Source organism: Acromyrmex echinatior, chromosome 8, assembly GCF_024713525.1.
Source record: "Acromyrmex echinatior isolate Ae372 chromosome 8, ASM2471352v2, whole genome shotgun sequence".
Lineage (NCBI taxonomy): Eukaryota > Metazoa > Arthropoda > Insecta > Hymenoptera > Formicidae > Acromyrmex > Acromyrmex echinatior.
Genome location: NC_141859.1, coordinates 3,443,561 through 3,457,412, shown reverse-complemented (window position 1 = coordinate 3,457,412; position 13,852 = coordinate 3,443,561). Strand labels below are relative to the sequence as shown.

The 13,852-nt window shown below is 35.9% G+C and overlaps 1 protein-coding gene and 1 non-coding gene across 5 annotated transcripts in view; both read right to left on the bottom strand.

The window, feature by feature from the left end:
* LOC105150185 (uncharacterized) overlaps positions 1-13,852 on the bottom strand; it is a 100,651-nt gene that overhangs the window by 78,212 nt on the left and 8,587 nt on the right. The gene's annotated exons all lie outside the window — the stretch shown is intronic.
* Positions 4,390-4,461, bottom strand: TRNAT-CGU (transfer RNA threonine (anticodon CGU)). The gene has a single exon. It is a non-coding gene; the product is annotated as a tRNA-Thr (tRNA).

Below are 13,852 nucleotides of genomic sequence, written 5' to 3'. Positions count from 1 at the left end.
CGCGGAAAACAATTGTATTATAGTATTGAGATAAAATATGATAAAAATTAATTACACAATTATTATATACTTCATAATGAGCAAAACTACATAATGGAAAGACACTCGAAAAATATCAGAAGAAATTAAAGATAAGAATACCTTTAAAGGATCTACATCTTGACTTCGTTTCAAAATCGAACCTCGCCGTGTATACAAATAATGTTGTGTGTAAAGTACGTATGTATAAAAAGTTCGTGTATGTGTAGTTCTTCTGAATTGTCGCACGTTCGACTTAAAGTAATGAGACGATGTAATGATAACCTTAATTGATATTCGCAAATCCAATTGACATTTTTTTCAACTGCGTTGTGAAAAATTGTTTAAACATATATTTTTCTCAGTCTTGTATTATTTGAAGTTATATAAATCTTATTCCTTGTGGATTTTCAAAAAAAAAGAAAAACGTTCAACAATTCAATTATGTTAATTTTAAACAAAAATACATTAATTAAAGTATACACTATTCGCGAATATCGGTTAAAGAAATTTTAGAGCAAATACCAATTATAGTTAAAGTATATGTAAGAATTAGAAACTTAATAATTGAAAGAAACTTAATAATTGTTGTACATTTACATACAGTGAGGAAAATTAACCCGAATACAAACGATCCATCGTATATCATTTAAGAAAAAACATTGATTAGTGTTCCAATAAACTGTTAACTATACAGTAAATGATAATATTTCATCAGTGATAATATATCATCAATAAGTGATAATGTTTCATTATGCAATATCATCAGTAATTTACAGAGTTAATCAGTTTATCAGAACATTAATCAGTTTCTTTTTCCTAAAAGATAGTAAAACACTGGATATCATGGTGTGTACTAAGAGAATTAACATTGACGTATTGTACGTTCGTCATCCATTTATTTGTAAATTAAATGCAGAAAATCTGCGTCTATATATATATATATAACAACACAGCAGCGTGAAAGATTTCCTGAAAGATCGAGCGATGAAAGTAGTTTTTTCTTAGCAGTTAATGTTAAATACGTCATGATGCACCTCTGCGAAATATCGCAGCGTCTAAGCTCGCGATAAACATGAAATATGATAAACGTAGATATCGCGAAATTGCAGCTTTAAACTGTCCGTACATGTGAGAAGAAATATCCGATGAAATGCACGCCGCATCAGGTGAATTTGCATTTTCCTCGCAAGATAGGTCGACTTCGAAAGGGGGGGAGGGGGAGGGATGTAAATCTTTCGCACGATAACTGCCGAAGGCAGTTGTTCCGTATGCATATTAACCCGTCGTCATTGTGGTGCTAAAATGTTACACGAACGTTAAGGTGGATCATGATAACCCGAATATTTTTTTGGCCTATTCTCTCAATGTCAACAATGGTTTTAGAAAGTCTTAGCTCCAGCCACAGAGCGGTTAGTTAAAATCTGCGAAGTATGTAAGAAAATACAGATGTTTAAAAATGTCTCGGCCACAATGACGTCGGGTTAACATGCACGTGAATATGATAAAAAGCAATACGTAAAACAGCAAACAAGAAAATGTAAGGAAAAAAATGTTACATGAGGCCGTGTGTATGTAAATCTCGGCGTAAACAAGATGAATGATTTCAAACGATTACACTGAAAAAAAATTACTAATCTTAATATTTCTTCAAATAATACTAAGTAAACATTTACTAAGTAAATAAATATTTATTCAATCCAAAAATGATAGTTAAATCAAATTAATGATTCTTTTCAAATAATGAATATTACAAATTAATGATTCTTTTCAAATAAATATACAAGTTTACATTTAGAAAATATTTATTTAGAACTTCAAATAAATATTTATCAAAACTAGTATTTTTTTCAGTGTGTGTTTTCAAGCAATGTTTCATCTCGTAGTAGTGATCCTTGATCTTACGTCGAGGAAACCCTCGAAAATTTGTACCCTCCTTTGTACCCTTTTTGTTGTCGAATCTGCCTGGTGTCTTGCTGAGCGCCCGAGATCGCCTTCGCTTTTGCTTCGAACCAAGCTACTTGGACGTTTTCACCTCACTTCGACAAACCATTACCTCGCCCACGTCGCAAACACAATCGCCTAAAGTCCTGCGATCGGGTAAAACCGGTTTTGAATCGCGACCAGTGCTGTAACTATCTACTATGCGGCCGGATTCACGATCGGAGAGAAGCTCACGCCTTTTACGAGACCCGCACGCAAAAGAAGAGGCTGCGACGATATTCCTCGACGAATTAAACTCGCTCCAGAACGTGACACGAATCACTGATAGACCTTTCGCACGTCTTTTCGTGATTGAACGAAGAGACGCGGAATAATTCGTAAATCTTCATCGCAATCTCTTCTCGGAGCTATTTGTTTACGCAATGGCAATCGAACTACTTTGATTAAAATTTACTTTCACTATGACTGAAATATTGTTAGCTAAGTAAATATGAGACGTGAATGCATATAAAAAATAATATTAATTTTGAAGTATTAAATAAAATAAAAACTAAATTATTTATTGCAAAAAATCATGTAAATTTTCAATAATGTATCAAAAAATTAATAAAAGTAGATGAAGTATATACAATAATTGTACTTATGACATCGATAAGATTACTTCTGCATACTGAATAATTAGATGATAAATTGTAAATTCTATCTATATTAATTTATGCAATTCTATCACTACTCAATGAAGTTCATTTCTGCGCATCATTCTGCGCATTTTACGTATATTGTCCTCAGCCCAGGGGATCGATTGTGTATCTTCAAACAAAATGAAAAGTACGAAAGTGAGAAAATTCATTAGATGACAATGAAATTGTGAATATTCTGGTGAATATATTATATTTTGCTCACTTTTGTCATTTTTACTTCATTCCAAGATAACACAATCGACCTCCAACAGAAAGTTTTCTTGAAATGCGCGTACACAACGGAAAATTTTTTTATTCAACAGCCGGTCGGTCGTCGATGAGGCATCGATATGCCAGCGAAAGCACGTTGTCATAAGATACGCGAAGCGGAGCGCAAAGGGTTAACGACATTCCACGTCGCTGTGTGAGAGAAAGGGAAAGATAGAGAGGGGGGAGGGGGAGGGGGAGGGAGGGAAGGAGGGAGAAGAAAAGAGAAGGCTGCGTCATGCAGGGCGCTGTTAACCCCTAACCAACGCAGCACTCGGTCATGCACCCCCGATGCGCTATATGCTATGCAACCCTCGGCGGAAGGTGGCGGTGGCACCGACGGATCGATCGCGCGCGCACGTTTCTTCATGTCTCCGGCGTAAAAATTAGTATTCCGCTCTCGGTATCACGGCAGCAGCGGGCGCTGTGAAAACGGGAAAGACGAAGGGGATGGAGAGTAGAAGGCAGAACGGCCGAGGAGGCGAACATTCCCAGGAACCCCCCCCCCTCCCCCTCTCCCCTCCTCCCACGTCGCGATTCCGCTCGTAGCTCGTATAACCCCCGTCGGACCCCCTACATGCACCTCTCCGATCTCTCTCGCTTTGTGCTTCTCACTCTTTCTCTCTTTCGATCTTTTTCTCTTTCTCGCGGTTTTCTTGCTTCGCGAACGTTTTACGGAAACGATACGACGCGCTGCTCGGGGTAACCCTCTTGAATATCGAGAACCGGACCGGGTATCCTCCCCCCATCTCGGATATACGTGGGTCGCATTCGTGTCCGAGACCGCGAATGCAGACCGAATGCCGATTCGTCTTCTCCTCGCTCTTTCTCTCCTGATCTCTTCGGCTTGCGATTCGTTTTAATTGCCGGAGTTTATCTCGTCCTTCGCATTCGGGATATCCCTAAATCGCTCCTTTATCGCGGATTTGGCCGATCCGTTCGATCCAGCGCTATTCTTCTCGCCCTTTACACTTTAACAAAGATACATTTTTCGCTAGGGCAGAATGGTTATTGATCTGTTAACAGTACTTCTTAATTAATTAAATCATAAATATAAAGGCAAATTAATTTTATTATTCAATCTGCAATAAATTAGATTAAAAATATGATATTGTTGGTTGATTGGAATTCAATATTAATGTTTCTGAATATTTGCGTATCAGATTTTATATATATATTTTTTTCTATTAAAAGTTTACTATATAAGAGTTAATAATTCGTCAAGACCAAGGTAAGAAATAAAAATATGCACACTGAGAAAAAAATAAGTCAATTTTAATAAATATTTGTTCAATAAAAAGAAAGATATTGTTAAATTAAATTAATGGTTCTTGTATCAAATAAATATATCTCTGTATTTTTAATAAATATTTAGCGATATTCAATTAAATATTAATTAAAATTGACTATATATTTTCCTCAGTGCAGATTGCGTGAAACATTGTAGAAAAACATTGCAGAACGTTGAACAAAAATAATTTGCCTCCTGTGAGGTTTGAACTCACGACCCCTGGTTTACGAGACCAGTGCTCTGCCACTGAGCTAAAGAGGCTGACGTTTTTCACTCTTGGTCGACAGCTGATACATCACGGACGCTTCAGCTATTCCGAATTTTGCCTAAATTGAATTCCAAAGATACGTAATTGCATACGTATTACGTATGTTAATTATACTCTATCGACGTTAATAATTTCCGAGCATTTCGATTTAATTCCGTTGTCGAAACGTTCTTCCTTGTCTACGTCGTTCCACGTTTGGACGTTCATGTCGTACCTTTTTAAAGGACGATTTGACGGCTGTAGCAACGATGAAGCTCATAGAATTTCCAAAAATAATATTCGACCCACAAATCACGCGTGACGCAAAGCAGATGTCAGTTGCCACTTCCCGTTTCGCGCGGGCTGTACCTACACAATGAGCCACAGTTTCGGGTGTTCCTGTACGGGGGGGGGGGAGGGGAGAGAGAGAGACACGTGCGGAACTCCCTTTCCCTACTTTGGCCGAAGAGGACAGATGTCGAGGCCCCGGTCGTCTTAAAGATTTCGAAGGGTCGACCCTTTTCGAGAACCGGCGAGGTTCTTTGAGACGCAATAAAAGGACTCAACGGTACGCGCTCGTAAGACCATTGTACTATTTAAGCAGATGTTATTCAATGAATGCGCAATGTATAATATGAATTGCCGACAAAGGGCACGATTTGTCTAGGGTGCCTGAGAATTTTTGCATCTTCACCTCGTACGTTACTGCGTCATTGTCCTGATAAAGAGATATCTTCTTATCTCAAATTCTATTCTTTTCCACATGCGTCCGAAGTTTATTTCTGTCAGCATCAATAAATACTTTATTCATATATCTTATGATAGTTAATTAACGAGGTGTATTTTCGAATCATGAGCGAAATCGTGAGAGTATCGAATGAGTAATAAATCATTAAAGTTCAACGAAGATTTCATTGTTCGGGCGTCCGCATCATATTAATAATTTATAGTAGATATTTAAATCAAGTGTACAAAATATTAAAGATAAAAAATTTAATTTGTATATAATCATAAATTTAATTTTATAAAGCTTATAAATATTTTGAAATATTTAATATTCGTATTTTAAAAGTTTCTGAATGCTAAAAAATTCAAGAAAAACTGGATGTGAAAAAATCTTTCTTTTTGATCTCTACAAAATTAACTTTTTTTTTTATTCACATTGAAATTAGTGTTCAGAGTGATCTTTTAAATTCAAAGAAAAGAGCTTTTTTTATTTTTCTCTTATAGACCGAATATATGAAAGAATATTAAATAATCTACAATAAATATTTCACAAAGAGTTGCATATTTTAATCTCAATAAATGAATCTTTCAGATAGATTGAATTACCGTTTCATATTGTTACGTCGTAATTGATCATATATGAAATATTGATTGCGCTTTGTCTTCAATAGTCGTGAATCTATCGAATGTGTGGAGCAATATTCTCGACGCTTGAAAATTCAGGGAATCCAATTAAAAGACCGGATGCCCCTTTAACCACAACGAAACATATATTGTCTCGTCTGTATGACGCACGAAACGCAGCAACACGTATCTGTGCCTAAAAATGCACGTGCCTAAAAGTTATCATTTTGAATCACCTGTCTTTTTATTTATATTATTGCGTTTGCTTCAAGGTACATGTCAGACGTTAAATCTTTCGACAGATTTAATAGCTCGATTTATTGATTCAAAGATAAAAAAAATAATTGAAAAATATTATATTACACAGATAAAGAAAGATAAAGTTTGTATAATTAAGTTCTTAAAAATATTCATAAGATTTTTATTTAAATCTTCTTCGATGAGAGAGACGTAATATTTTAGAAATATAAAAACGCATAAACATAAAATAGATACTAAAAAATTAAAAGACTAAAGTTCATTTTTATCAGAGATTAACTACTTTAATCTTGATTAAATTTATCTTTTTATCTTTTTCCAATTATTAGAATAAAAAAAAAAATAAAAAGTAAATTATATAATCGAGATTAAAGTCTCACTCAGAAAAAAATAGGAAACAAGATGTAAATGTTATAATACTTATGACGTCTTCTTTAATATTTATTGATTATTAAAAAATTTAATTGTAACGACGAAATATATATTTTTGTCAAATATATCTTATTTTTCTTATTAATTGTAAAACAAATTGTAAACAAAATAGATGATTTATTTGCTAGAAATAAAATTTATTTCACTGTATTTAAATAAGGATTTATTTCAGAGTGAAATAAACATATATCTCACAAATAAATATTTAAGGCATTTTTTTCTCATTACACTGAGAAAAATTTTTGGTTGAAAACAAACTAGAAGATTCTGATTATTTCGGTTCAATTCTCAACTGAAATTATAATAGAGTCAATAAAAAAATTCTAAAATTTGTTCATTTTCAACCAAAAAATTCTGCAAAATTAATGCAATCAGACTTTTATTTTAGTGTGTAATGACACAAAGGCATTAGGCGTATCGATTGGCTCATAAAGAATAATTGCGCTATCGAGCATCAGAATCGTCCAAATACGTTATCTCTTTCATTCACCCACGCTGCCGCTCGTTGCAGTCTCGCTCGTTTATTGCAACGAACTCCTCTATAAAGAACATGCCTTTCGCAAAGCGCAAGAGATGACGTTGTACGCGCATCTTTTATGCCTCTTTTACAATAGGGTCGTAAGCCGTGAGCCGTAAAGTCTGTTCTATAATTGGGTATATATATAGTGCATAAGAAGATCAACTACAATTTTTCTTTTCCGTGAAGTGGAAAGAAAGCAAGGATTCAGTGATAAATTGATTCTCTGATGCATTGTGATTTTAAAGATATATGTCACGGCCCTAAATTTGCAACAATTTGGATATCTCAAAGTAGTTTTTTTTTCATTTTTCTTTTTCAGAAAAAAATTAGGATCTGCTAAGATATAATCAGCTAAGAAATAGCGTCCTTTTTTTCAATTCAATAAAATAATCTTTTTTTGACAAAGATTTGAAAATATCACAATTCCCTATCTTAAAAGTAATAATAAAAGAAATAGGACTCATGGGAACAGGCACTGTATTTTTTTTCTTTTAAAAAAATGTAGTCGTAAGTAGTTGTAAGTATTTGTAAAAATTGATCAATTATACTCGGATATCCTTCTCATATTCGACTGTGACTGATCAATTCTTACAATTGCAATTATACTTATACTATGCAATTGCAGAATGAGCTTAAAAAAATTAATCAATAGTCGATTTTTTTCATCATATTCGACTGTGATTGATCAATATTCTTACGACTTATAATCCTATTGAGTATTGTAGAACAAATATTACCAAGTTTCCCGTTGAACGAAGCGGAGTCGCGAGCGCGCGAAAGCAACGGCCCAATGCGCTGGTCGCGGTCGCCGCCGCCGCGACGGGCGGTAGCGAGACGAAGCCAACCTCCACTCCGTACCCTTGAACCTAACAGACGCTCGCGACGTTGCCACCTCGACGTTGCAAGTATGCCATGAAGTGAGGCGCGGAGGAAGAGGAACACGATGTTCGGTCGCAGGCTACGTTCGGTCGCGCTCGGCTATGCCCGTTGCGTGCTTTCTTCGCAAGAATTCCGAGTGGCCGTGCCGCTCGCTTCACCTCCTTCACCATCACCATCATCGTCGTCGTCGTCGTCGTCGTTATCGTTGTCGTTGTCGTTGTCGGCGGTCGGCTGGCTCGACGCCGAACGCGCTGACGTCACGCGCGTCAGCGTTACGCGTAGCGTTACGTAAAAAACGTGCGGCTGACTGGCTGGCGAACTCTACTCGGTGAAGCGTATCGCTGCGTTGTGTTGCGTTGCGTTGCGTTGCGTAGCGCGCATAAGCGGTATTCTACGTGGCCACGTCGAGCCAGTCGCGTTTCTTCGTCGCCGATTATGTCAGCCTTTTAATAATGGGAGAGCGATGTTTTTAGCATATTCACTGTCGCCTCTGACATTTCTACCAGCTTCAAATTCCGTTCTCACATGGCGAGACCAAGTCCCAATACCCGCATCTTGCCACGCCTGTACATGAATTTTTTTTCAGGGTTGATAAAAAACATGTTTTAAACGTGTTTTAAACAGTTTTAAAAGCTTCATTATTTTTAATATGTTTTTAATATGTTTTTTATAGTACTGTTTAAATATGTTTTTTATAGTACTGTTTAAAGCATATTTGAAGCATTAAAACCATATTTAAGAAAAAACACAGTACGTTTTATTCTTAAAAAAAACAGTCTTTACCAACCCTGTTTTTTTTACAAGTTTTTTCGTTTTTGCTTTGTTATTCTAAAATTAAATGCGTTTATCCAATACTTTTATTTCTATTTGATACTATTCATGTATAGACCTTATATCAAAGTTTGGCCACGATCGATTTTATCAAAATTCTACGAGAGAAATACATAATTTCTCCCTCTATATTACTCATTTTGACTTATTACTGTCTCAATCTATACTCTTAATTAAATATAGAGTGTGAAACAGTATAGTTAGAGTAGAGATAGTAGGTCTATTGACGTTGCTTGAAATCCTTCAAAATTTGTGTACTTAAAAGGAGATAAATACGAGTATGTATTCGGACGTTGAAGACAAAGGAAGCAAAGATGCCGAGTGCAAAAAATACAAACAATGCCAACAGACCCAGTATCAAGAAACACACCAAGTCAATAAAAGTCAAAATGATGATTTTTCATTATAAAATTTAACTATTTATTGAGAGAATCAAAATACAGTTATTTCAATTTTTTGTTGACTTTTACGTGTTTCTTAGATATACAGGAAAAAATGATATATATCTTTCTCTCTCGTAGAATTTTAACAAAATCGCTCGTAGTCAGACTCTGTTATAAGGTCTCCATTGATACGTTATGTAGGTAAAACTGGTCCCTGGGCATTGCAAAACATTTTATTGGACCCATTAAAAAAAAAAAAAAAAATTTCGCATTTCGTAATTCATTCCGCGTTTAGCAATAAATGTACCGTCAGATCTCCAAGGTTGACTTCACTTTAACACGTAGATCACGTACGACGTTATCGCGACGATCGGATAGCCGCGATTAGCGGTAAACGCGAGACACGGATGCGCGCTTCACGCGGCGTTAAGTCCGATCCTTCGTACCGTCTTTGTTTAGCGTTCCACATACGTGCATACGTGTATGCACGTACCATACCGTCTGCTTCTCTTAACTGCGCAGAACGAAAAAAAACAGCGTACCACGTAAACGTGGTGAGAATCGGATAGCCATATTTAGAGCGCGCTAAATGCGAATATAGCGATCTCGACGATGATGCGGCCGAGGAGGCACGGCGGCGGCCAGCCGCGACGTTTTTCCTTTTTCTTGCTCCCTTTTTTCTCTTTTTTTTTTACGTGATGTTGCGTACGCCTTCGTGACGTCAGCCGCCGGCAGTCGTTCGGTCGGTTTTGTCGGCGGGGATAAGGGATTCTCTCGGCGTCGGAGAGAAAGCATAGACAAACATAACCCACATAGAACGGTCTCTCGAGCACGGTAGGGTCAATGTACGATGAAACCGGAAATTCGTTGTTCTGCCACCCGTCGCAAGAGTCAGGGCTAGAGTCAAAGCTCTCATTTTTTTTCTACTTCCCCCTTCCCCCCCCTCTCTCTCACTCTGCTATTATGAGATACTGAGTTCATTTTGTCATTTTGAGTAAATACTAGAAGTCTATGGCCAGAATTTAAAAAAATAATAGGTCATTTTAAAGGGAATTTAATAAACTTTAAGATAATGTTATAAAATTTAATCCTAATTCCATTTTTTTTTAAATTGAAGAAATGTAAAGAGTGAGCAAACCGCAAAGTCAAAAAATTGTGCTTCTAATATGAGATGCCCCGACAAATCGATAGTAAAACGCAAAGTATATGAGCATTGCAATTAAAAAACTGTATTTAATGTTTCTAAAATTCAAACAAACAACCAGTGTATGCGAAAAATGAGCATGCAATAGATTATACCCAGAACTCATCTTCAGGTACTTGGAATCAAGCATCGCAGAAATTCGACGTTCATTCCGGTTGTCCTTTTTTATTAGTACGACTTGCTCTATTACTACATAAAGAATTTATTGCCAAATATTTATTTATTAAATACTAAACAAGGTTCAAAGCCTCATCTCAATGAAACTTGAAGACATCCAAATTTTAAAATCTTTTTTTAAATTTCAAGCATGATCTAATGAATTTCCTACTAAATAGTTTTCAATCCAAGAGCAATACAATCCAATAAATTTATGGTGGTACCAATAGATAGCGTTTATTAATTTAACAGAAATCTCATATTAGGCGCCTATCTCATAATAGAGGGCTTTCCTCTATATGTCGATTATTGTCGGATTATATATGAAGGGGTGGGGAGGAGGAGGGGGAACAGTAATATCATATTTTCTAATAAGTTTTTCATACTGATAAAGTTATTACTTTACAAATACTTTTCATGTTCACTAGCGCTCAATAAATTGGTTTAATTTATGTCGATTGAAATAACTAAATTATAATAAAATGCTTAAATAAAAACCTTCCTTAAGTAATCAGTAATGAAGTAAAAGAGTCTCACCACTCTATATGACAGAAGATTCAAATTATTTAAATTTACTTACGGAAAAGGAATAAAAATACGCAGCAAAAATGTATAACTTATTAGACAGAAATTATAGCAAACACAGAAATAATACAATTTCATCGGAAAAAAGTGAGAATAGTAAGTTTTTTATGGAAAAAGTGAGTAAAAATGAGCAAAAAGTGAGCCTTTTTCAAAATAGTGAGTAAAGTGCGAATGGTGACTTAGCGGCAAACCTGCTCAATCAATCAATCATATTTCCTGTTTAACATCGTATGTATATCGTGATGCTTTGTAACATTTCTTTATTAGAAAAGAAAGAAGAAGAAAAACAAGAAGAGAAGAGAGAAATAGTCGTCCAGGTGAATCGAATCTATATTCGTGAGCAATGAATGTGAAATAATTGTGAATATTTTTGATACTCCTTTTTCTTATAAGCATGAGGGAAGCTGGCAAAGATACGAGATCAAGAAAATCGAGTCTAGATCTGCTGTGGATGTGAATTAAGTGTATCGATGCAAACTGGGGCAAATGGCAAACCGGTTCCGAATATAAATAGAGTAACGATCTATTTGCAAGTTGCTGAAAGGATCCCGCGTGAGTGTCTAAAATCTGAGAAGGTTCTTGAATCCGCGCCAAGGTTACGAAAAAATTTTTCAAACGGGACCTGCTCTCCAACTGTCTTTCCGTTTCGACGTATATTCACAGGAATTAGCAGAGTCAATAAAAATTCTGATGCGTTGCTTCGAGAATCCAACGTGTGCTGCAACGAGAGACGTTTAGGTGCATTCATGGTGCACGTAAAACAAGATTAACTCGTATTGAAACACACATATGAACCTTGGTGACCCTGAAACATTTTTCTAATTTTTAACTCTCCAATGTGAAATTTTCATCCTCCATTCATAACCTGGGTCTTTGAACTTAAGATTTTTATACTATTCCGGAAAAATCTGAAAAATTTTTACTTAATTACTTCAATATTTGTGAAAGCTTTAATATGAATTTTTGTAATAATAAAAGTCGAATATTTTACGTGTTTTTTTTTTTACAATAACAGAAATGTACTTATTTTATTCATTTTACAGATTTAAATTTGCCTATCAGAATTTAAAGAAAAAAAAAATCATCTTTAAAATCCACTTTACATTACTGAGGGAGAGTTAAATTATTTAGAATAACTTTTTATGTTTCACAATCTTATTTTTCATAATTCTGTTATATTCACGTAACTACTTTTTTAGACCATTAACAGAAAACTTTAATGAATCCCAAGGAACCATATATTCCTTTAGCGTCATAAAAATGTGTCCCTGTTATAAGTTTAATGAAATCACAGCGATGACGTTTCCTTCCTTCATCGCGGGACGATCTCGTCATCTTTCCCGGCCGCATGATTTACATGCGCGCGGTAAATCTGAAAAACCGCAGAAATCCGAGAAAAGCGAATTGCACAAAGGAGCAGCGCGAGGTATCCTCCATGCTTGGGCCTCGGCGTGCTCCTTTATCAGCAGTGCGCGCGTCCATGTCTCCCGTTCGCACGCCCGTGTGCCATTTACGAGGCAAACCGGTTTACGCTTTTTGCGAGCCTCGCGCGGCTTCGCGAAGAATGTTGATTTTTGCGATATATACCGCTTGGGAACCTAACCTACATCATTATCCGGATGAGAGCTGACTATGCTTGAACGCTGTAGCACAAGTTAAAGCTCGTTCACACGATACGATTTTTTCACCGTTTCGATAGTTTCACCGAATCGGTATAAATTGAAACGAATGTCGCGTTCAGACGATACGGTAATTTCACCGTACGTCTATTCTCCCGTATGCCCAATAAATTTCCATCCATTATCAACTCTCTCTCGAGATGGATGTGAATACATTTATCATTACTTATTGGAACTATCGCCGTCGTCATAAAAAAATTAACAGAAAATATTGGATACATTCAATTGTGAATGAGAGATCTCGTTTGGGACACTTATGTGTCAATTGAGAGGAGATGAAATAAAATTTTTTAATTATTTTCGAATATCCATACCTACTTTTGATTACTTATTAAGAAGAGTGGAAAGTTCTTTGTAAAAACTGAATCGGTAGAAAAACCGTATCGTCTGAACGCGCCACTGACGACCGATTCGATTATTTTACCGAATCCCGTATACAATTTGCAGTGACAAGACCGAACGTCATTTTTGATTAATTCGATAATTCTCCCTCGTACGGTCGATAATCGTATCGTGTGAATACTCCCATATAAAATGTATTGCCACTGTAGAGCACAGCAAAAAAACCGATTCGGCAAAACGATCGATCCAGCAAAAAACCGTATCATGTGAACGAGCTCTAATTATACACGAAACTGTCTTCTTAGTGCTGACACAAGCGGCCTCGTGTCAGAATATTCGAGAAAGTATCACGCGTCGCAAATCACCCGACGATCTAATTTTAAATCTCATCTGCATTATTTGCGAATCATGTTACTTTGTCGTCGTCTCGATTTCAAACAGAGCGAGTATGAATTTATCATGCCGAAAAATCGGACTGTAAAAACGAAATCGTCTTTCTGAAAAGGAATTTCATAAGCGTGGAAAATTTACCATAGTTAATCCGTGAAAACGAATTCGAATTAAAAGAAATCGATATAGAACTTGACGTACGAAATTGAAATCCAATCTTTCTGATTATACCATGAATTTAATTATCAGACGTAAGGTCGAGATCTCAATTTCATGAAGAAAATCCTTAGCGAGAGTCTAATCTTTTAATTCTTATCCGACCTTCGACTTCGACCGACCCAATTAAATTAAATTGTTTAATTAAAGCATCGGTTCAATACTTTCATGTTATCGACG